Here is a 24,914-nt window from a genome sequence, read left to right as displayed (position 1 = left end):
AGTCCAGGAAACTCCGTTACACCTGTTCCTCTCATAGCTAGCGCTAAGACAGATACTAAAATAGAAATATCAAGTGCTTTGTTCCTCAAAAATATTGCTAATTTTCCTTTTAGAAAGAGATCACTTTTATCTTCCTCCCACCCCCAACTCCAAAGTGTCTCGCACTAAAGGATTTTCCCAAAGGTCAGATACTGACTGTTACTCTTCCATGAAATGTTCCATTCTGATTCTGCTCTTGGGCCTGAGCGATTTACTGCAGTCCTGCCTCCCTGGGTGTTTGCTCTTGTGTAGTTCTTCCACCTTCTGGCCATCTGACTCCTTGCTTCATGTGCTGTCTAACTTCTCTGCACCTTGCTGTCTACGTGAGCACTTCCTTCCATTGGATAATGTATGCCCATATTCCTGTCTATAGTCTTTCTCTTAGGAGGCAAGTCTGACGCTGGATAGGCATCTATTTAAGAAGACATGGCTCTCCTGCTTCTGCATAAAGTGTCGTCTCTGATTTGCACATCTCCGTAGCCGCTTCTCTAGCCATGGGTGTCACCGCTGGTTTCATGTCTGCACCTTATCAGAGCAGCCCTCTAACGCTTGTAGTTCCCATCTGTATCCGTGTGGGAGAGATGCTCTGGCTTTTATGCAGTGAAGTGACTTATTCCTCCACAGGGTTAGGGCTTGGGAAGAAGACCTGCTCTGTTATTACTTATGCTTCTCCAGGAAAGCCCTACACGCAGTGGGCGAGGAAGGGGACGGCATTGGAGTTCTGAGGCTGAATGTGTGGCCTCTAACCGAGAGACTTCCCACAAGCTTGTGTGCTTACGGCAGAAGGTCCTCTCTGGGTTTCCCTGTCCTTCTAGGCATATGCTTACACAAAAGTCAACAGAGCTTCCAGTGGTCTAAAAGAAGCCACCAGTGTCCCTTCAGTTTTCTAGTACAGCTCCTCGTCTCCCTCCCTTGTGTGTTTCTGTCCTCTACTTTTGCTGTTAGCCCAATGGATCATTTTAAAGTCTAGGCCCCCACAACTTCCTGTTCCGGGATGAATTGTAAACACTACATGAATATCAAACTGTTATTTGGCCCTTCACTTTTGGGCTTCAAGCTTTTCTCAGATGCTTCTAAATCCCCTGGGAGACAAGACCTCAAACCCCACCCCAGCTTCTAAATGGAAACTGTATCATAAGAAGATGTCAAGAAGCCAGACATGGTGGTGCACACCTTCAGTTGGAGCATTGAGGAGAAAGAGGCAGGATGCTACATTACATAGTGAGCCCTTGTTTCAAGGGGGAGTATAGGATTATGGTAAAGGTTTTAAGTGAGTGCTGCTGTCACAATGCTCATTTGCTTTCTCCTTCCCCTGCTGGCTCCCCCTATCAGTTTTAACTCTTAGGACAGCTTCCAGTGGCCTTCCTTAGTGAGCTTAGCCTGCATGCTGGCTCCAGTGGAGACCCTTTCTGCGGAGCTGCTGGCTCGGCTCTGCTGTTCCTCTGTTCTGCTGAGAACGTTCATAGCCAGTCAAGCATAGAATTACATCCAATCTTCTGAAATAGTTGCTGGGGCTAATTTGTCATTGGCTTGGCCAAGATCCTATTGCCTGTGTGTCACAGGGGCTGTCTAGTGTGGGTTTGATAGGCCTCGGTGCCCTCCAGAAAATGCTGCCCACATCTGTCTCTGCCAGTGCTGGAAGTGAGGATGGGACAGGCGTGGTGTAGAACAGAAGAGACGTGGCCTCTTTGGGACACAGAAAAGGGTCTCAGAGGCGTGATTCTGTCCCTGGAAGGAAAGTCCTACTCAGCAGAAACGCCCTCCCGTTCCCTCAGGAACTGGTCTCCACTGTCTCTAACTCTTCTTTGAGAGACTTTTGTACTTTTCTCTGCCAGGTCAGCTTGTTTCTTGTACTGTTGTTCCATCAAAAATTAAGTAAGAAATATAGCGCTTGGACTTGACGTTGTACTTTCCTTCTCCAAGTAGAAGCAGCAGCACCCTTGGCAATGCCAAGACGTTCCTGGCACCTTGCTCTCTTTTCATCTTTAGTCCTGACCCAGATCAGTCCCAGGGTGAAGACGGAAAGACTCAAACGTGGCTTCTCCTTGCGTCTTTCCACGGTGTTCATTTGCACGTCATTTAAAGTGAGACCTCAAGCAAGCCTAGTGTACTTGCTGGCTCTGAGAGCGTTAGTGCAGACACAGGGTCCTGAAAACCTGTGTCACACAGAGACATACCAAGTGGAGCCCCTACCCCTCACCAAATTTGATACTGTCTGTTCTGACAGGACATGCTCGTTATGAGCAGTCCTTGTGGAAGACAGCTGCTACCCACCATGTTCGTCTTCCTGGCCTACCAGGAGCTACATGGGCTCCCAGAACAAACAGAAAAGTATGGCAGCTAAATGCTCCCAAAGTAAGGTTTGGGCCAAGGGAGCTGGGTACCATGTGTTTTAACCGAGGTGGGGAGATGCTCGTGAGCAGAGTTCCTGGACTCTCTTGCCCTGCAGTCATCATGAATACCCACAGGTGGAGCTGCCAGGGCAAGGAGGGTGACCTCACTCAGAACTGCCCCTGGCTTGTGAGGAGCGCTCCATGCAGGACCCCAACACTTCACCCACACCAGCCACAGTCACGCTGGCCTGATTAATGTCTTCAGTCCCAGCCTCTCCCTGTTTCCTTTGTCTTAAGCATTCCAAGCCACACCCTCTGCCTGAATGTCCCACACCCCTTGGCATTGCATAATTCAGTTGATGCCGTTTTAGAACACAGCTCATAATACATAATAGCAAGTCTGCCTGAACCGCCAACAGAGGACAAGCAGATTGTAGATTGCATTTGCTCTCCAGGTAGCACTAACATCCTGCTGTTCCACGTGTGACTCCCCCAAGGACACAGGCATAACTGTTCTGGTGGATGAGCTGACCTTAATTCTGCCTTCTTCTCACCCGCTCCCTGAGTCTGTTAGCGAGGACGATGGAGCCTCTGTTCCCAGACGCCGCTCTGCCGACGAACTTCCCACTTGCCTCTCCACCCGTGACAGTTTCTGGTCAGCTGAACTTAAATGGGTTTTGAAAATGAAAGTGACCAATGGTCTGTTATGAAATGCTTTCGTGCATGAAATAAGATTATGAGCAAGGCTGAGAATTAACAGAAGAGATACCCTAAACTTGGCCCAAACAACAGGGTTTCACAGTCACAGGGGGGCCTCTACATTTTATTTTTTTTATTTTTGGTTTTTCATTTCTTTTACTTCTTGGTCACTGAACAGAAGCTGAATAGCATGTGACGAGTCAGACCTGAATTCTCGTGCCCGTCTCCTCCCTGGCCTCTGAGCCAGGCAGTCTCACCGTTCACAGTTCACGGTGAGCATTGTGGCCATCCTGCTGCATTTAATTGCCTCACTTGTATAAAGAATGGACCTTCTCCATAAGGCTACATGAAAATGGAATGTCTATGTAAATGCTTAACACAGGACCTGTGGGTAGTAAACACTCCACGAACAGCAGTTTGCAGCATTACTTTATTAGTGACACTAATTCTCTATTGGTTTTGCTAACGTGGGACTCAAACTCCAAGGTGGAATAAGCACTATACGCACAGTGTGGTGGTAGGCTTGATACAGGTGCGTGTGCTGTGATCGGTGTTCACGTTAGAGTCAACACAAGTAATGTTTACCTCAACCCCAACCTGTTTAAGCCCATGTCAGCAATGCAAATATACCCCTTACCCCTCATCCAGTCTTACGCTATGACGGACTCTGCTCGTCAAACACGGCATGCTCTGGCCCAGGGCTCTGATCCTCTTCCTATTCTTCAAAACCACTACCAGTTGAGCCAAGCTTGGTGGCATATATCTCTAATCCCAGCACTTGGCAGGCAGATCTCTCTCTCTCTCTCTCTCTCTCTCTCTCTCTCTCTCTCTCTCTCTCTCTCTCTCTCGTGCGCACACTCTCTCTCTGTCTCTGTCTCTTTTTAAGATTTATTTATTATTTATACAGTATTCTGCCTGAATGTGCACCTGCCCAACTACCAGCTCTCATTACAAATGATCTTGAGCCACCATGTGGTTGTTGGGAATTGAACTCGGGACTTCTGGAAGAACAGATGATGCTCTTAACCTCTGATCCATGTCTGAAGCCAGACATGTTGTAGGTGTCTGAGAAATAATGGCTAAGTGTCCTTACTGCCTCAGCTACCATGCGGTCCCCTGCTTTTCACTACTTACATAAGAATCCTGGCCTTCTGTGACCCCTCAGGTCACAGCAACTTGAGGGTGAGAGAGGAATGGCTTCTAGACTCCAGGTAGCGCAGGCTTCCTTGTTCTCAGATGGGGGGCTGTGCTTTCCTGCTGGCCCAGCCCTGTATCCATAGTCACAGCAGTCTAAGGTCGCCATATGTTTGTCCTTGATGTGTATTAAATTGGAAGAGTTGGAACTAGCAGAGTGCCAGCAGGAGCCCTAAAGAAAGATCTAAGTGTTACCTAAGACAGAAAGGGACAGGAAAAGAACCTTCAGGAACATCGTGTGGAACCATCGTTACGAGGTGACCGCTGTCACTGAAGCAGGAAGGAAGGAGTGCCGGGGAAGCCTGCCCCATGCCTGTGCCCCGCGCCTGTGCCCCGTGCCTGTGTTTTCCCTGGTTCACAACATGCTTTCCTTTTCTTCATCTTCTGTCTCGTGATATGGTGGAATTATTGCTGGTAAGGAAAGACGTTGGCTAGAGGAGGAAGATGGCACAGCTACTGCAGGTCCTCCCATCTCTTCGCAGAGGGCCATGTCTGCATTGCCTTTCCAGGTTGCTACAGCTCTGTAGCTCTGTAGTCTCCCCAGTTTATGGGACGAGGGTGCTGTTACCTTCTAGCTCAGTTTAAATACTGACCTGGGGCTTTTGTGTGTAACCATATATGAGGAAATGCAACAAACAGTCCATTACCACTGATTGGATATGGATTTTTGGTCTGGCCACCTGCCACTTGGTAATTTTAGAATAGGGTCAGTTTTAGAGTAGGAGGACTCCTTGTAGGAGGGACTAGTTGCCTCTTCTTGTCCTGCCCTCCCATAGCTGTGTGCCCCATCTCCTGAATGTATGACGAGTTCTCAGCCTGCTCTCCCGTCAGCTTCCAGGGCTGCAGACGTGGCCATTCCCAAATGCCTGGGGTGCACTTAAGCACTTCTTCCTCCTAATCTCAGCACCTCACTCTCAGCACATCAGCAGCTTTGGAACTTGCATTTAATTTTGCTCCGTGTTTTGGGCTTTCAGGTATTTGTGGGGGGGAGGCGGGGGACACTGGTGAGCTGTGGGTCACCATTCTCACAATTATGCAGTTATACCCTAGTCCCCACAGTGATCCTGAGAATGTTATGGGGCCTTAAAGGGGAATGCTGGCCAAAGTTGTTTGTTTGTTTGTTTGTTTGTTGTGAGTGTGTGTGTTTTTTGCTTTTGTTTTTGTTTTCTTCTCACCAACTTCTCAATAATCAGGGCCAATAGATAGACTAGCAGAGCTGTGACCTATTGGGTTAAAGTGTGTGTGTGTGGGGGGGTGTTCCATTTTCTCTGACATCAAATCTGTGATGTCTTCGTGTTTTCTACACGAGCAAGATACTAGTCGGGTCCTGCTAAAGCAGTGTATCTTAGCATAATCCAATCCAAAGGATATAGTAAGTCTCAGAGTCTCCCTTGTAATTAACTTGTTGGATGAAGCTCTGGGCTGAAGATGAAAAGCAGCCACTAAATATTTTATCTTCCTGTTATGGGTTGCTGTGCCCATGAATATCTGACACTCCTTTTTTTTCTGGTTGTCTGGATAAGACCATATTTGCACATCTGTCTTCTTCCCTGTCTCCATATGATCAGGTCCCCTTCCGAATTAAGAAAATACCTAGAACCCTTTAACCACGCTATTTGGTCTTAGTGAGTATAGGCTTCACATTTTTTATACCTACTTATGTTTTCTTGGCATGTGGCCCAGAAATGGGTTAATAAGGTCTTGCTAGAGAGTGTCCTTGATGCTGTGGGTTCCTGCTTTTCCATACCAAGTTGTAGTCAGTGGCTGAGAAACCCCAGCTCAACACCAATAAAGTATGGCAACTTCAGAAATTCATGAGACCTTAGGACCCCTATCACGTCTCAATGCATAGGCTTTTAGCTTTGCATCAAAAACACTTGTGTGGTTTATGGAGCCCACCGCCCTACAGAAGCACAGCAGCATGTGAAAAGCAGGTGGAGGCACTGAGATGCTCTGTGCTAGCCTGTGAAGGTATGAGGATGGGGCAGGGGGAGAGCTGTTCATGCCAGAGTCCCAAGGGCACCCAAGCATGCCTACCCCAGTGAGTAGAAGACTGTTTCAGAAAAGTACAGCACAGCACAGACTTCTGTCCTTCCGTCCTTCCTCTTTTCAGTTCTTTACCTACACCTTGTGTTTCTGTAATTTGTACAGTAACGTCCAAGGGTGTTAAAGAGATCAATAGCAATTCACTCTTTCCCTTATTGATTAAAGTGATAGCAAGGAAAAATGGCAGGCAATACCAGTTCACTTATCATAAGTTATCCATTTCCTACTGCGCCACCACCTACTGACCACCTATTGGGTTGCTGGTCTGCAAGTGTATTACTTGTGTTTCCAGGCTTCCTTAATGGAAATGAAAGAATCACTGTGTTTGGCTCTTCTAATCAAAGGTGGACACAAAAAGAAACAACAAATCTAGGTAGGCAGATAGATGAATAGACAGACAGACAGATTTTTTTAAAAATGCTTTGGGACTTGCTCTTTGGCTTCATGGCTTATTTGAAGAGCACACCACATGTGCTGTGCCATGAAAGACAGACAACTTGGCATCAGTTAGTGAACATTGCTCTGTCACTCAGCAGTATCCCCTCTCATTTTCCAGAAGTATGTGGCGTTCTTTTATTGTCTGTTTTCTACAGAATGTAAATGGAATGAGGTGAATGAAAAGGACATGACCCTTGTATGTGGTTCCACTTCTGCTGAAGTGACAGCTTATTATTCCTCCGTGGCTTTTCAGTACTGACTGGGCTCAACTTTGGAGACCGTGCGGTGCCAGGGTTGGCTCTAGGGACGCTTGGGACGTGAAGGAAGGGTTCTTATGGCTAAGGCTGGGGATCAAACACAGGGGCAGTCCTCATCAGCTTATCTTCATCTTAGAAACAAGCACGGAAGGAGTGTGTGTGTACGTGTGCACGCTGCTCACCTTCCCTGGTCACGTCTTCTGTCACTGGGGAAGTGGTGGAGAACAAGTGGTAAGTGTACGACTAAGGCCATTTCACAACAGTTTCTAAAGTGCAGTGTTGCAAATGACAACTCACCTGGGGAAAGACTGGTTTTTAATCCCAGGACTCTACAGCGGGACGTTCGCACTGACTGCAGAGCCCAGGTGGCTAGCCCAGCTGCTGCTTCTCTTTTAGAGATAGGAGGAGAGGAATTTTGTTGCCTCTTACCCAGAGCTCTCATGCAAGCTCGTCAGCTCTCCTGTCCGCCCCTCCATCCATGCTGAGGTTCACTGCTGCTGTGCAAAGAAGGCTAGTTGCCAGAAACATCTTCCTGGGTTGAGTTTTGGTGTGAAGTGATACTGGGGGCTTCCTGGAGGGTAGCCCTGCATAGCTACTTACCTGAGTATGTAGTTCATGTAGAGCGCTGCTCCCGAGGCTGGCTGCTTGTCGCTCTCAGGGGCTGCAGTCTCTCGTGGTAGCCCAGCACTCAGCCAGGCTTCTCGAGAAGAGCAGTGCCACCTTCACGGACTTCCTGAGCGCCTAGTGGGTTGAGGTCACCATTTTGAATATCCCTCTTTCCAGGAGGGAGATGTCACTAGAAGCCCAGCGTGACTGCATCAGGTAGTTCTGGGTGCTAGATCTGTAAAGGCAGCCAGCTCTCTGTGAAGGAGGATTGCTTCTTTCCCACGGATCATTAATAAGCATGGGAGTAGCCTGGCAGTCCCACCATCTCCCTCCCCCTGCCCCCCCCCCCGCCCCGCTTTGTTCAACAACTTTGCTCTCTGAGCCAAAGCCTTATAAATGGCTGTATTTCTATTTACTGTTTTCTCCTAGTCTGGAAAGTGCCCCCTCACCCCCGCCACTTTCTCATCTTGTTGGCAGCCACAGTACAAAGGTTCAAGGCTTGCCATGGGTGGGAAATGCTGGTGGCTCCACTCCTACTACAGGCAGCAGACTACAGGAGGGGCATGGTTTGGAGACGGAACGACGAGTGCAGCAGATGGCACATCGTCTTGCTCCACCGGGGCCTGAGGCTCACACCATCTTCTTCTTCCAGCCAAGGCAGTCTCATTCCTGCTAGGCCTGAGTGCAGAAAGCATTTCTGGTTTTTTAGAAACTCCATTTTTAGGCAAAGATGTAAGAAGAAGGCAAAGCAAATATAATACAGGAAATTCAATCTCATTTTAGACATTTCCATGTCAAACGAACTAAAATAGAACTTTCCCTTTGTTGGCTAGAAAATTTTATAATAGAAATCTACATTTCTCCATCGAGCATTGAGTGCAAAAAATATATATATAAATAGAAGTAATTGTGACCCTTTCAGTTCCAAGGACGTGAGCCTAGGATTCATAATTCTGAATTTTAGAGCATTTTGTAGCTAAAATCGCTGAGGTTATGGAGCCCAAGCCAAGCATTTTGTTGCAGGTGAAACAACTGAAGCATGAAGTTAATCACTTGAGCACATTCCCCTTAGTGAATTAGGGTGCAGCTGCAGTTTCCCACGGCCGTCTCCTTCACAGAACCTCCGAGGCAGCGGCCGCCGCCATCCCCTAGTCATCCAGTTGAAGTTCAAGTAATAACATAAGAATGTGACAGTGGTGTCTACAGAGGGGTGGGTGTGTGTGCCTGAAGCAGACAGACAGGTAAACAGGAGGGTTCTCTTCAGATCGTATTACTGTAGTGCGACAAGGCCAGGAGACTAAGTCCAGAGAGAAGGCACTAGGAGGCTCTGCCCCTAGCAGCACACAGGGCACTGAACCAGGACTGTCTCATCGCTCCTGGTGAACAGTCGTAGAGAAGCTGCTGTCTGTTCAGGCCAAAATCTAAACACAGCTGTAGCCGAAGTGAGTACCTGAGGGCACTCGGCTGCTGCCGGTGAAGGCAGCGTCCATCTCTTGTGGGAGGAAGGCACGTTGTTTGATTTGGGCTTTTTGTTTAAGAGACAGGGGTAAGTTCAACCTGCCTAGCTGAGAATGTCCTTAAAGTCCCTGGCACAGGTTTGGCACATAGCCCCGTCCATGTCCCAGGATCATATGTCCAGGGTCTTGCTCCTCTGTCCTCACAGAAGGGCTTCTGGAGAGCTGTGCCACATTGCCAGAGTCTGGAAGACTTTCTCATTCCATGCTAAGACACCCCGTGCCCCATCTTTTCAGTCTTCTTGCTTGTCTTTTAAGGAGTTTGTCTTTCAAGTTGGGGAGGAACAAATCCCATTTTCCAGCAATTTAATTTTATTAGCTTATCTCCCCCCCACCCCCTTTTCAAAGCATAGCTAAATGGAGCTAAACATACACACAGGGACTATATTTAGTCCTGATGGTGTGGTAGAGTAGAAAGGCACAAACAGAGAGGTTTATCTGCTACCTAGTAAACACAGGGAGGTGTCAGGGCTTGAGAATTCAATAGTAATAATAAGCATTTATACGGTGCAATGACAACTTTGATACAGGGCATAATTTTCTGGGGATTGCTATTAATTGTGACTCTGCCTGTGAGCGGCCCCCTGGTGAGGGGCTTGGAACACCATGCAGAGTTAAGCTATATTAAACATCAATTAAAATAGTGTAAAATAGCAACTGAGCAAAATATGCAAAGGTCAGAATAGCTGTGAGTAAGTAGACAGGCACTAGGATATGAGGGGTTAGGGCCTAGGGAGCCTACTGCCCTGGCAGATCTGTGTGGTCAGTTAGCTGCTTCTTCAAGGGCCCAGGATTATTGGGTTTGCTGTAAAGTGACTTGTAGAGCCCATTAGCTTTCCTAAGTTCAGTTCTTGCTTCATAGAAGTTTCAGAAACCACTGCTTACCAGCAAGAGATGAGGAAAGACAACCAGGGTCAAGTGATGCTAGCACAATTTTCTGTATCTGAAAGGTTCTTTATCTGTGCTGTCCAGCATTGTGGCCAGAAGGCACATGGAGATACAGAATACAGTTTATGTGATACTAGTTTATGTGCACCGGCACACACAAACATACACACACACCCTCACCTTCACCTGGGAAACAGAATCTTCAACTAAGTTTTAGTAGTCACAGTGTTGGAGAGTGCAGTTGTGAACTGCTATGCGGTTGCTGGAAATTGAGCTTGGGTCCTTTGCAGGAGTAGCCAGTGCTCTTAAATGCGAGCTGTCTCTCCAGCCCCCTCCTCAGCCTTGGCCTTGCCTCTGCCCCCTTCTCCTGACAGATGCTAATCATGCCTACACCAGGCAGAAGCAGGGAATGGCCCGACTCAGTTGCTGTGTCTGACTCTGTGCTTCCCCAGGCCTTTGGGGTGCAGGTCATCAGGCAGCTCTCGCGTTCATGGTTTCCCTTGACAACTGAACTGCAGGTACCTTTCCCCACAGCTCTATTAACTTGTTGAAAGTTAAGAATCCACTCACTGGGGTGATACAATGTAGTGGAACACTAGACTCAGAATCAGAAATCCATGTTCTTAAACTCCAGGATGCTGCATTATCCAACTCTGACCTCCATGAGGTTTTACTGGTCTCCCCCAGTAAAAATGACTGTTGGACTAAATGACCTTTACACATTTAGACAATGAAGAAAAGAAACCCAGAGAAAAGCTTGCAAAGCCCTGTCCCTTTGTATGGCATCCCTATTCAAGTGTCAGCATTCACCTCAGGCCCCTCCCTGCAAGAGGCTTCACCTGGGTTCTGTAACCCTGGAGCACACACTTCAGGTTGCTGTCCAGCACCCGACGTGCTGAGGCGAGCTGGATGGCGCCGTTGCCTGCTTTGGGTATGGCACACATGTAACCTGCGAGGAAGTCAAGAACAGCCAACCCTGAGGACTCTGGGTCATTCTCGGGTTTATCAGTTGGCCTCATTGGCTCAGGTCCATGAAGCAAGAAGGACATACAAGTTACCTGCAGTCTCCAGGCTCCATGCTGCCTCGGGGCTGTTAACCAGTCCCTCTCCACCCAGCGGTAGAAAGTCACTGCTCCTGAGATTGTCCCCTGTGGAGCTGCCAACCCTGCACAGCTCACAAAGGCCCCTGTAGCATCTCTAATGGAGGAGCTGGTGAGCGGCCGCCTTCAGTGGAGGTATTTTTAGCTACAGTTATACAGCCTCATCCTTTTGCAGGGTGTTTTGTTTGGTTACTTCCTTAAATGAAACAAATAAGTAAAACTGAAGACTGTACTACGGATACCCCAGTGCCAACACCCAAGAAGTTTGGGCGCACCCCCTCACCACGTCCCATGTAATTAATTCTCCCTAAAACCCAGGTGCTGAGGCACAGTATTAGTCAGAATATTAGAGAGAGAGAGCACATACGGAGGCAAGAAAAGCCAGCAAAGAGGAGGAATAATGCAGTCTGGCCTAGTGTCGAGGTGCAGCGTGGGCAGCTGGGAACCACCCTCCGTTCAGGCTGCTTGGGCCTCTGCTGCATCGAGTGAGTGGGCTTCCACTCCTGAGCAGAAGGCACCCTTGTGCTGCGCGGGATTGGGATTCCGTTCTTTGACTTGCTGGGGGGGGGGGCGGGCTGGGGTTTTTGTTTGTTGTTTTGTTCTCTGCTTTTATTTTCCTTATCTTTATCCTGTGACTTTGTCGTGCTCTCCTTTTCTGTCTTTTGGCTTGGTTTTGGGGTGTGTGTGTGTGTGTGTGTGTGTGTGTGTGTGTGTGTGTGTGTGTGTGTGTGTTTGAGGTTTCTATAGGGGGTTTTACTGTCCTGTGTCTTACTGAGCAAGGACTAGAGGGTATTCACTGCACTTGCTTCAGATGACATGGCAGGATTCTGGATTGACATGCCAGCGACTCGTCACCCTGGCAACACCCAAGGGTCAAGGAGGCATAGGAAAGCTGATGCTTAGGCCTCCCTGCAGAGAACCTAGCTTCATCAACCACCAGCTTTGTTCCCCCCAAGTTCCCCAGGGGCATTAGCTGATACCAAGGGGAAGCTTTGTTAATTTTGGTAGGTGTGATAATAGCATTGTGGTTATGTAAGAAAATGACCGCGTATTTTTAGAGATGCATACTGAAGTATGTAAAGCTGAAGTGGCATCTAGGATATACTTTAAAACGCTGAAGCAAAGAAAAGAGGGAGCGATAGAAGCCCCATGAGGACTGTAGGACTCCACATGGCGGGTTCGTGGGGTCCTTGATAGTATTCCACGCTGGGGGTTTCAAAATTTTAATTTCACAGGAGTTTTTGTATAATTAAAATGTTTTTTATTAAGTTGGGGTTTTGTTTTGTTTTGTTTTTTAACTCCCCCCAAAAATGCCAGTTTTCATCTAAGGTTAAGAACTACTGGCTTATTTAAATTCCAACCACCACACCCTAGCTAATTTCATAACTTTGGTTTTCCCTCAGCATAGACTTGATCTCTCTGCTAATATACAGTGCATGCCTGGGGACAGGATGGGCACAGAGAACAACTAAGTTCTACCTCTAGGTTAGAATCAGGAGTAGACAGCTTCGTGTCTTCTGCATTCCCTACAACTATTATGGAGAGCTGCTGTGCCTTGGGGCTCCAACCTGTCCCTTGCTAGTGCTGCATGCTCCATCCTTAGAACTTTTCTGGCCACCTCAGGGAAGTGAATGATAGTCGCACCTATGCTGTGACACACGGTAGAAGAAGAAAGTTCCCATTTCCTTGGAGCACTTTACCCAACAATGTTTGACCACAGAAGATGTGACCTGCAATTTGTACCAACCCTACACTCCGAGAAATCCACATACTCTCAGCTGTCTTTCTCTCTCTCTCTGCCTGTCTGTCTGTCTCTCTCTCTCCCCACCCCCAGTGTGTGTGTGTGTGTGTGTGTGTGTGAGAGAGAGAGAGAGAAAGAGAGAGAGAGAGAGAGAGAGAGAGAGAGAGAGAGACGTGCTTGTGCAGGCACACTCATTGTGTCCTCAACATTGTTCCAACTCCCAAGTGCTATTTTGTTCTGGCTGCTTAGCAGGTGAGACCAATAGCAGCTTGTACAGCCAAATTAAATGGATTCTGGAGGCAGGCTGGAGCTTCTAGCCTACATTCGCGTTGTGGCCTTGATGAGGACACTGCCTAAGCACCCCTTCATCAGAGGCAAGCTGTTGGTTAATCTTTATTCAGGGGGCCTTGTGACCTACACCTAAGCATTAAGCTAATCTCTGAGTTGCTACAGGGTCCTACAGAGGGGGTGAGACTACAGACGATCTAGGTCACTTATCGGACTAGAATAAATACAGTTTTACCAGAGTATTTACTGAGAGCATGGCTGCCAAGCTTCCAACTCCCAGGGCAGCCCTTTTAGCAGATGCCTGCCTGAGAAGTGTTGAGGTCATCTACCCACCCTGTGCCTGTGCCAAAGGACTGGGGCATCTCTGGCTCCCTACAGGGTTGAAAGGCAGTCTTGGCCCTAACAACACACTCATATTGCCTGTGTTCACAATCCAAACTGGGTGAATTTTCTCCTGTCCTCTTCTTGAAGTACACTGCAGTGGGTATGCTGCAAGCCCATTACATACCCTGCACTGTTTCTCCATAGAATTCTTTAAGCAGGTGGAAGCTGAGATTTCTCCTGCCTCTGGCTTGCTCTAAGCACACATTTCTACCATGTTTGCCCGTCACCTCCCACCCTTACTGTCATCCCTCCCAGCCCAGCTATGCTGAGTAACCTCAAGGGCATGGATCAAGTCTTTATTCTTCCCTTGCGCTTGGCCTGTCCCTGGCCGCAGAATTGGCTCCACAAAAGCATACAAACAAATAAATAAGCCAGGTGTGTTGGTTAGTTCTTGTCAGCTTGACACAAACCTAAGCATATCTGGAAAGAAGGAATCTCATTTGAGGAATTGCCACATCAGATTGTCTTGTGGACACTTGTATGGGACATTTTCTTAATCACAGATTAACATGGAAAGGCACAATCCTGCGAGTAGGACCACCCTTGGGCAGCTGCTCCTCGGTTACATAAGAAGGCGTGCTGAGAGAGCAGTAGGGAGTGTGTCCGTAAGCAGCTTTCTTCCATGGTCTCTGCTTCTGTTCCTGCCTCCTCATTCCTGCCTTCAGCTCCTTCCCTGGCTCCCTCGATGCATTGTAACTTGGAAGTATATGCAAATAAACTCTCTCCTTGTCTAGTCTGTTTGGGGGCATAATATTTTATCACAGCAACAGGAAAGCAAAGTAGGATACCAAGGAAGTGCTAAGGCCAGGAGTGCAGTGGCACTGAGCCAGAAGCCTCAATTGAAAACTAGTCCATCTTCTCCTGGGCCTGTGGGCCTGAACCACGGGGCAATGTAGATTGCCCTGATCACCAGGAAAGGAGCCTGTGGCTGACTAGGAAGGTTCCTGTGTACACAGTTGCAGAGAAGCAAGCTGTTTCGTTCTCCTCCTTGCTGCAGAATAAAAGGTGGTCTGCCTCCGTCCTTCCCGTTTGTTAGTCTTTGGTCCAAACCATCTTTCCTCCCTTGACTTGGCCTCAGAAGACGGTGCTACACCAGTCATGGGTTCTCTCTTAGTTTCTAGGACACTCATCGACACCCAGCTAGCTCTCTGAGCGGTGACTCCTGCTGAACCTGAGGGAAGGCTTGGGTAGGAGCTCATGCGTCCTCAGCCAGTGGCAAGGCTGCCTGGGCTGTCAGTCTGACTGGTCTTCCCTTTGCCTTCTCAAATCTCGAGCAGAAGTGTCTAATCTCCTGGATGATTTAAAGACACTGAAGTTTGTCACCCCTAGAGATGTGTGGCCTAAAGTTTAAATGCTAGTACTTCTTTTTTTTTTTTTCATAGCAAAGGTAGATTAAAACAAAGTGAAGAAACCACCTGAAGAGAAAAATGGCTACACACTGGTACCTAATGCTCCCCCAGTGTAGCTAAGTGCACCTAAGAGAGGGAGCATTGCCTAGAGAGTCTTCAGTAGAAGGAAACAAGACAGCGCCTCATTCCCTGAACAGCCTACTGTTGGCTCCCTCCACACAAGGGGACCGAGCCCCCTTGCATTCTCTCCTTAGGTGGTTCTCAGACAGGTCCCTCACACTGTGTAGCCAGCAGTATGGCAGATAGACAGCGCATCCCCAGTGCCCACTGTTTCACTTTGAACACAGAAGTAGGGAGGAGATGGATGTGTCTGTGGACAAGAGCTTGGGTTTGTTTTCAGAGATACCGATGAGAAAGAATAATCCAGAGGTGACTCTACAATCCCCAGACAGTTTAAAATTCTAGCTCAAGGGTTGCCTACCTGCCTCCAACCCCTACTTCCTCAGCCTCACATCCTACCCCGCAGTGACAAAGGAACCTGCCACAGCAGTGAGAGACAGGCAAGGCAGGGCACTGTAGAAATACCAGACTGCGTCCTACCCTCTCTCTGTACCTTGTCAGATTTCAAGCTTTAAGTCCGTATCTGTGCTCTGCCTACTTGGCTGGCTGTTCTTGCACTTGAGCGGCTTGTTTGCCTGGACAGGTCCAAGCTGTCTGAGCCATCAGCAGCTGTACCTCCTCCCTCGCGCCTTCTGTCTGAGCCAACCTTGATTCAAAGTAGTGCAGATGGCCCCAGCCGTACCCAGAGACGTCTGCCACTCCTATCCATCCTCTCCTGCCCTGCTTTGCTGAGATGAGGGGGCAGGCTGAACCAGACTTGCCTACAAGTCAGCCTGGGCCAAGATGAAGACAACACATGGTTAGTTCACGTTCTAGCACATTAAGCCTCCTGCGCGATCTTAAAGACAAAATGAACTGAACCCAAGGGGCAAAGAACAGGGCAAGGCTCACGGTCATGCTCTGTGAGACGTACTTTCTAGCTTGTGACTTGCAAATAGCCTTAGCAGTGCCCACTCAGCTTCCTCAGGACTAGTGTGAGCCGGATGGGAACCCAGGGAAGAGCCAGGATCAGAAGCTGCCTTCCTGTCCCCATCATTACAGACTTTGGGGATATTTCAAAGCACTGCTCATTTTCTCAGCGCACTTTAATGTGTTGAAGGTAGCAGTACGATGTGGCACACTTGTGTGATCAATTAGTTTCTCTTTACCTTGTCCCCTTCTAACAGACATCAAGTCACCAATAACAAGCATGCGGAGGGTTGTGGCTGACCTTTTAGAGGAAGAAATGAGGCAGCAACCTCAGGACAGCCCTCAGCCTTTTCTCAGGGTGGCTCACTGCTGGGCAGCTGGACTGTAAACTCCATGGGAGGCCATAGTGTACCAGAATCCACCTGAGTGACGCCCCACAGTCATCTCTGGGAACAGGCTGCTCAGGGAGGGGGGCCATGGCAGCTGCTCTGCACTAGAGAGTCTTCTAGACCCAGGCTGTTTAAGTCAGGAGGATCAGAAACCTCAGGCCAGCCTCTCCTGTGCTTTACCCTGTACAACGTGGAGTGTCTGCTGAAGGGCAAGCTTAATTTCAGTCATTGGGTCATTGGAGTCATCGATCATGCGCATCTAAAGACCAATAACGTCCTGACTAAAAAAGACAGAGGCCTGAAGAGGCATGAGCCTGTGTCCTGCTCACCTGTATGCTCTCGGTCTAAGTGGAAGGAGGTTGCGCTAGTGGCATGGGCTTAACAGGCCTTGTTCTGCTAAAATTCCATAGTGACCTGCAGCTGAGGGCTGCAGTCTGGCATCTTCTCGCTCATTTGGTACAGAGGAAGTATTCCTTGTCATAGTAGGACACTCAGGAGCCGCTACACAGTAGGTCTCACCAGCGTTGTCCTTTCTGTGTTCCCTGTGACTGCTTGGACCTTATTATCTGGAATGAGGTGTCATTCTCTTTTCTGTTACAATGGTTATTTACCCTTTTAACTATAGGAAACATGGTCCACTGGTTCTTCTTAATCCATTAAGTCTAGTCGTGTGGAAATGCTGGACTGCAGGCAACCTACAGGCATAGCCCAGCTTCTTGAGGTGAATCCCAAGACAGCATTTGTCATGGTCCTAAAAGGAACCATCATATCCACTGCCCATTACGTCTCAGGGAATGGCTGGAGCGCTCAGTGCGCTGTCAGTACAGCAAGGCTCCAGGAGAGTCACTGCCTTCTTTTCTTGCCATCTTAGAGGCTTCTAGTTTCGAGTAGGGAAGTTCTTCCCTCTCTTGTCACAAAACCTTCCATAAGCCTGCCTTCGCCTCCACAGCCACCTGCACTACACTGTAGCCGTCTAGGTGCCAGAACGCCCTGGACCCGAGCGAGGAGATGTGAATACAACTAGTCTCCCAGGAAGATCTCCTGACAGCGGGTACAGGACCACCCCTCAATGCTCCAGATACTGTATCTGCTGTTTTCTCTGGGGAGAAGTTGAGAAAAGATCCCCCAGCTGGGAAAGCCACTGTGCTGCCGTGTGTCTGTTTTCACGCTTCCACACGGATCCACCACAGGCTGGTTCCCACCAGCAGAGGGAAGCCCTCATCCAGCTCCCGCAGCAGCATTGTATACGTGTAGAGTACACAGACTGGAGCAGTGAGGCCTGGTTGACAGGCCCAGCCAAGCTATCACTTGTTTGGGTTGGTGATTTCCATGTGTTAAATGCCCAGCCTTCCTCGACTTTGATGCTCAGGCCCTACACAGTGGTACTTGTGCATGCAAAGGAGGGGAACTTTGTGCTGTACTTTGGCACCTGACAAGATTTCTCTATCCAGCAAAGCACTGCCAGTAGGGAACTGCTGAAGTAGCACTCTTGAGAGTCGCCCGGGAGACCCCTCCATCTCCTGCCAAGTCAAACAAACCTGCCTGTGCGCTCATGAATAGTATCTCCCAGCAGTTCCATGCCTTTCTCGCAGCACAGTGCAGGATGCGGCCTTACGGGAAAGTCCCGAGTGCCAACTACAGAGGTGTCTGAGGAGAAATGAACTGATGCAGAAAGGGGGTGCCACTCAGCCATCGAAGGGAAAAGGAAAGGGTGAGTGGAGCTGTGTGGGGCCCAGGTTGGATTGTTGTCTCTGCCTCGCTGCAGCAAAGAAGGGCCAGCTAACTGTGCAGCCCTAGGCACTGCCAGCCCCTTCCAGCTGCCGACAGCCCAGCACGAACACACACATGCTCTCAGTACACACACGGTTTGCATGTCAGCATGAGCCCATTTTTAGCTCTTGCCCAGGAAGGGCAGTCCGTGACACAGTAATTTAATTAAATTTGCCTCCCTCCGTGGCCCACATATTTGAAGAGGTTTGGGGGGGAATGGATCTGGCTGAGGAAAATTACCCTGCCTATCTGGCGCTGCCCCAGAGCTCAGCCACAGTACCATAAAGGGTCTTGCCATCCTGAATACAGCCCAGGGCATCTGTCTGCACCGCAGGCTCTCTGGCCAGGCTGCCTGCTGACACATCTGGCAAAGCAGCCTGTGGAAGCAGTCTGACTCCATCACAGGAAAGCCAATAGGGGCAGAAATGAGGGGGACTCCCTGCTCCCCTGGTCAAGACTGGCTGGCAGTGGTTTCCACAATAGCTGGAGCCACATTAGCTCTCACCAGACTTCAGTCTGTTAGAACAGAGATGAGCTCACACACCCTCACAGTCTCTACAGCCTCAGTGACAGCCGTGGCCCTAACTTCAGAGTTTTTAGACCACATACATCCATGTGCATCTGCCCTGGATATGACTGATTTAGGGACCTGAAAAGGTTCCTTTAAAAGTCCCAAAAAAACTTACTCCCCTTTCATAACTTAGGTACTCATCAGCTTTTACCCACTGTGCTACCTGCACTAACACCTCACCCCCCAAAAACCTGCCTGTACCTCCTAACCGATAAGCCAGTGCTTTCCTCACCTGAGATTCACCAGCTTGTAACAAAGTACATAGGCTTTCCTAGGCCATCTCCCCTGGTCCATTGATCTGACCGCCACAGGGAGCCCTTCTGCCTATTACCATCTTCTTATCTCCACTTTGGGGGGGGGGAGGGGCAGAGAGGCAGGTTGCTTCTAGTCAGCTGTACTAAGCCTTCCAGAGAAGAACCTTCTCTCTGCTCATCCTCCCAGCTCAGTACCAAGAACACTTCCTCCTTGCTGGCTGATCTTGCCTGCACAATGATAGCAGCTCCTCCGAGAGAAAGAGAATTCTCTGGCACAGTTTGTCTCAACACCAGCATAACATAGGCTGTTGCTTAAGAGTGGGAATCACTAGAGTCAGGCCATTATTGAAGGGGACCGGTCTCTAGGGGAACCAACAGAAATTACCACTCCCTAATAGATGGAAAGTCATTTGCTCGAAGCCCCCGCCCTCCTCTTTATCTCTCTGCATTTGCCACCTCCCCTCTCTTCTCAGCTTTGAAGTTGAAAAGAGAAGCAACTCCACCCTATCCAAGACAGCAAATGTCTGCTAAATTAACTTGGTCAAGAGAGAGCCTTTGCTGAAAGTTCTGTTCTTTTAGAATGCTTCTCCTGGGACTCCATGAGAAACCACCATGAAGGAGGCACATTGTGATTAAATATATGTGATAAAATTATAGCTAGGGCCACTCTGCTTCCCCAGATAGGACTGTTGGCCCCAGTGGTTCAGAGTAGGTCCCTCAAGTCAGCAAAGGCCAGGGAGGGAGAAGCAGAACAGTCGATAGCTTGTGACTTCGACAAGCCTCTAATATGATTTAGCCTTCCTGGGCTAGAGAGATGGCTCAGCCATTAAAGACTAGGCTCACAACCAAAAATGATCTAGCCTTCCCTATACAGAGGCAGGTGTTGTCTTACTGCCCTCCCCCAGTTCGGAGAGAAGGGGAAGAGTACTTGGGCAACAAAGGCCGCTTTTGATCATCTGTTTTGTACTGCCATCAAACCCACATGCCCTGGAACACTTAGAGCTGTAAAGAAAGCAGAGGTGCCTGGTTTCTCAACTCTTAACTGGATGAAATCTTGAGTGGATACCATTAGTTTCAGCATTAAGCATAAGTCAGAACTGGATGGAAAGTCCTTCTCCGCCTACAAAGGAACTACTAGAGACTGCACAGAATTGCAAATGCCAAGAGTCACTAGTTACTTTGCACACGTGGCACCCCCTAGAGTCAAACATTATGGTGACCTTGCTGGATTGACCAGAGATCTGGTCTACACTATTACTAGCAAATCACATTCTCGTCTTCTTCATATATTAACTGGGGTAGTTCAGCAGAATTCTCTAATGCATTTGGAGGGCTCTGTTGACTGTGTTCCCGTCCCTGACATTACAAAGCATAATAAACCCATGCTGTCTCCATGCCATTGTTGCCCCAAGGCTAGCTAGCCTTGGTAAAATCCCCATGATTCCAACTGGAGCTGATGTATACCTGAACAAGCAGGAGGAAGAGAGATAAAGAAAGGGAATGCTATAACTGACACAGTAGAATTAAATACAGATTTGTAATGGCCAACACTTTAGTCTTGTTATAGTCATATTTCTCTATAGCTTCAGAGACAGTCTGGCATGCATACGCCAGGTGTAGATGTTTGGAGAGACCTCAGTTGTGCCCTGACTACTTTGTCCTTGTTTTTAATAGGAGGAAATTGTCTCCCTTTCCCTGGCCCCTCTAACAGTCTCTTCCATGTTTTTCTTTTCCTCCTTCCTTTCAAACTCCAGGTTTCCCTCTCCCCAACCTTAGAGAGGAACTGGAAGAATATACTGTCATGTCAGAAGGAAGCCATTGTCAGTTCACACAGGCAGACACTAATAGGATAAAGTATTATCCGACTTCCTTTAAGTCCAGAAATTAAGTCTTCTTGGAATGGTAATAGATTATCACTTGTAACCAGTGTGGCTGCCAGGCTGCAGGAGCAGGCTGCTGGTGTCTGAAGCCTCCACTCTACCCAGGAGCTCTTATGAGGGCTGCAGTGAGTATTCCTCCAGTTAAGACCAAAGGCTGACAGAGACTGCCTGTGCAGAGGATCCTCTGTAACTCGTTCAGTTTACCCATGGGGGAGGAGAGGGTCCCTGAGTTAGAGCAGCTGTCTGAATGGTATTAATGAACCCAGATGAGTGGCTAGATAAGGGAAGAAATCCAGACCTTGAAGACTGGGAAGAAGTAGCCTGAGGCCAGAAAACCAAACTTTGCCCAAGGAACAGTGTGTGAAAGCCTTTCTCCTCCTTTTCTGACTCACTGAGCAGGTCGAGTGACTTATCTAATGACTAAAATACCACCAGCTCAGAGACAGGGAAAACCAGAGTTGAGACCTTAAAGGAACTGTAAGAGCTAGCATTTTAAGAAGCTGCCTTGGAGAGGCAATAGCATGCACATGTTAGAGGTAAGAAAGAGCCATCATTCTCCCATGGAAGGATCAGTCAGGGTTCCTGAAGCTCTGTTGTGGAGATGCGTAGACCACAATGGAGATTGTGAAAGAAAAGCTGATGTCGTAATGAGGGGTGTCGTTATTAGTGGGTATATAAGGTAGGTGGATACTAAAGAAACAAATAGATCAAGGACTGTTCTGTTAATGATGTGACCATTAATAACGATAACTGGGGACATAGAATGAGTGAGCTTGAAAGGCTGAGTCTTACTGTGTGGTCCAGCAGCCCTCACACCTGGTGCTAGCGAGTGGCCTCTCATCTCCTTGCTTCCCAGACAGAGGTTCTAGATTCTCTGAGATGTTGCTGCCCTCTTAAGTGCTAACTTGCTTTGACAAGACAGCTCCTCCAGGATCTCCCCACAGGGTAGGCCCACTCTGACTCACTACAAGTCTTTATATGCAGTGAACTCAGTAATCATAATTTCTGTAATACCTTGCCTTGTGGATAAATACTAAACTGTGCCCTCTAATTCTCCTTTGGTGACTGTCTGTACCTTAATAGAAATGAGGGGATGGGCTTACAGCAGACCCAAGGAAGCTGTCAGAGTCCAGGCTAAGATACCACCTGAAGACTGGCTTGCTTTCCCAACAGTGGACAGCCTGTAGGAGAGGGAGCAGGACTATTGTGGGAAGATGTGGTTTGGCCCAAGTCCTGGGCAGCAAAGTTGGCTTGTTCCAGAGGACAGAACCTATGATCATCCTGAAGTCTAATTCTAGATTTTCATTAGGAAAGCAACTGCATTGGCCTTTAGGCTCCCTTGGAAAACTAGCTGACTTCCCTGCTTTTCATCTCCTCGGCTTCATGCCATCAGTGTCACTACCTGTCCTCTGCCATCCAGGGTCCAACCAGCATCTTGCTTACTAAGTTAATAAAAAAAAAAAAATCTCCCTGGCTTTCCTTCTTAAGTGCACTGCAGACCCTTGCCTGTGTGTTTTCCACATGGCTTCGTTTCTCTCTCCCTTGTTAAAATCACGGTGCTGGCTCCCTCTCTCCAAGAGCCCAGCAGCTCTCTCTGTGCCAAGAACCTTCTCCATCTCCGTGTTTCCTCCTTCACCTCCAGGCCTGCTGAGGTTTTACAACAAGGAAGTGTTTTTACCATGGACCTGGATAACAGTGGTTCCATAGACCCCTGATGGAGAACCACAGACAAATGAAGAGTCCATAAGGCACTCGCCATCTTGTTAAAAACCACGGCTCTCTAGGTAGAAATATCCTGGCCTGGCCCTCGGTCTTTACATCACCATTAGCAGAACCACCTTCATAAAGAATTAATCCATTCCTAGACGAAGACAGTGTTGTGGGCCAGCTGCAGAGTCAGTTAGGTACAAAACAAAATATAACCATCTTCTCCTTCATGTTTGTTCTTATAGGTAGTATTGTCCTCCCAACTCCTACAAAACCTTTTTTTTCTCTCTGGACTAGTGAGAGTAGACTTCAGGTTCATCAAATAAAGTGCCTACTATACAGCATCAGCCACCACAGAGTGTGTGGTAAATGTACCAACATCTACAGCAGCCTATAAGTTAGTGAGGTAGTAATTCACATTGTCTTCATTTTACAGATGTAGACACTAAGTACTTGGTAAGTCACAAAACTGGGAAATGATGGAGCCGGAATTCAGCCCAGGACACTGGCTCCAGAGTCTCTTTGCAAACTCTGTGTGTGTGTGTGTGTGTGTGTGTGTGTGTGTGTGTGTGTGTGTGTGCGTGCGCGCGCGCTGATGGGGTGGGGTAACAATACTGACCTACTTTTCTATCTCCTGAAATATGCTCAAGATGTAATTTACTTATTTGAATTTAAAGAGAAGATGGAAACAATCCAGTACCCAAGCCATTCTTCCCCCTGCAAAGGAAGAGTGCTTTCTGTGTGGATGGAGACCAAAGACAGTCGCCCTGAGCCAAAAGCTGCCTTGCAGTTTAGCTGAGACAGGCTTTAGAAATGGCATGAACAGCGCCTGCATTAGGCGATGGCATGGTGTGCTAAGTGCCAGCAGAGGAGATAAAATCAGACATATGTTCAGAGTAAGTGTTCTCTCTACTTTCTCTCCTCCAATTCTAAGCCCTTGCTGCTCTGGTGTGCTGAAATGGTAGACCCTAAATTCTGAGCTCTTCCCTCTTGAGGTAGAAAGCCTGGAGTAAGACAGACCCACCTCGCCCTCTTGCAGCCCCTAGTCATCGGCCAGAGAAGGAAGGCAAAGGCAGTTGACTCTGGCCCTTTTTCCTGCCAACAGTAGGAATTGTCTTGCAGGAGGGACTCTGCATGTTGTTCCACCCAGCAAGTTGCTGGCCCCAGTACATGTTAAATAGCCATGGTAAAGCTAATGTCTCTAAGCCTTAGAGACGAGCCTGCCTACCTCCATTGATAATAGGGTACAGCATTACACCAAAGGGTGGTGAGAAGTCCTGCAGTAGATTTAGAAATGGTGACCACAGTGTGGCATTTAAAGAACTAAATGGTTCAGCAGGTAAAGGCTCTCATTGCTAAGCCTAATGACCTGAGTGAGCTTCTGGCCTTAGGGAAGGGAAGGAGCAGCTCCCACAAACTGTCCTCTGAAAGCCACACATGCCCCCGCCCCCACTAAATACAGATGTGAACATGTTAAGAGAGCTAAGACTAGGTAAGTATGTGCAGTAGGGGAGAGGAACTGGGCTCCTCTTCTCCCATCCCAGTCTTACTATTGCTGGGCCAAGTAGGCAGGCACCACTCCCTATGGACACTGTCTCTAATAGGAGATGAAGACCTTGTCAGTCATCTACTTTCGCAAAGCTTTCCAGTCTAGGTTGAGAGGAAGCCAAGTCATCTTTTTCCTGTAGCTGTCACCCTCTGTGGGACTCTGCAGTCTCTGTCTGCCATTGGGCTAAGAATCCATAATCTGGATGTGCACTCCTGAGACTCCAACCTCTTATGCACCTACAGAGCGGGGCTCCGGATGTCAGAATTGTGGTCAAGCCTTACAGGGTGGCCGAGCTCATTGGGATGGAAAGTGAATAGCTTTTTGTGGGAGAAGAGAACACAGAAGTATCCGTAGGAAGTCCCATTTTAGTCGCATATTAGCATGGGGAAAAAGACACATTTGTCTTGGGAGTCAGGAGACCCAGGTTTTAGTCTCACTCTTCCACTGTCAGTGTGACCTTGGAGGTGTCTTTCCAGTTCTGTGGCACTCAGTTTCCTTGACTAGAAAATATTTTTTTTTAATTAGGCTAAGTAATTTTCATGACCTTAATTCTATAATGAAAATTCTGTAATCCCATATACTCAGCCACAGTCTTTGCTCTAATGTGTTGCTATAACTACCCCTGAAGAGCTACCAGCCCACGTCCCATTCCCAGGTAACCAGCCTTACAGCTTGGCCAGGCTTGAGAGTGAGTCACTAACGCAGCCTTCCCAGTGCTCATGGGGCTCTTCCAAAAACTGTCCCAAGCTCCTGCTTAGGCAGGATCTACCCCCAGCTCTATGGCAAAAGAGCACTACCTCTCTACCTGCCCAGAACAGTGCCAGGCCAGAGGATAAGCCCACCCTCGCCCTTCGGCTTCCAAGACCGGAGTCGACGAAGGCATTCATTC

General features: G+C 48.3%; 1 protein-coding gene and 2 long non-coding RNA genes across 3 annotated transcripts in view; 2 read left to right on the top strand and 1 right to left on the bottom strand.

Annotated features, from left to right (window-relative positions):
- The window catches only part of SND1 (staphylococcal nuclease and tudor domain containing 1), a 406,636-nt gene that overhangs the window by 318,960 nt on the left and 62,762 nt on the right, over positions 1–24,914 (top strand). The window lies entirely within an intron of this gene.
- On the bottom strand, positions 6,950–7,395 carry LOC311600893. Its single transcript, XR_014780394.1, has 2 exons — positions 7,304–7,395; positions 6,950–7,212 (listed from the first exon to the last, which is right to left on the bottom strand). It is a non-coding gene; the product is annotated as an uncharacterized lncRNA (long non-coding RNA).
- On the top strand, positions 7,766–14,263 carry LOC311600897. The gene is made up of 2 exons (XR_014780399.1): positions 7,766–7,831; positions 13,395–14,263. It is a non-coding gene; the product is annotated as an uncharacterized lncRNA (long non-coding RNA).

This window comes from Acomys minous (genome assembly GCF_964271855.1).
Source record: "Acomys minous genome assembly, chromosome: 6".
Classification (NCBI taxonomy): domain Eukaryota; kingdom Metazoa; phylum Chordata; class Mammalia; order Rodentia; family Muridae; genus Acomys; species Acomys minous.
Note: the sequence above shows the minus strand (reverse complement) of the source record. Positions and strands in the feature narration are given on the sequence as shown.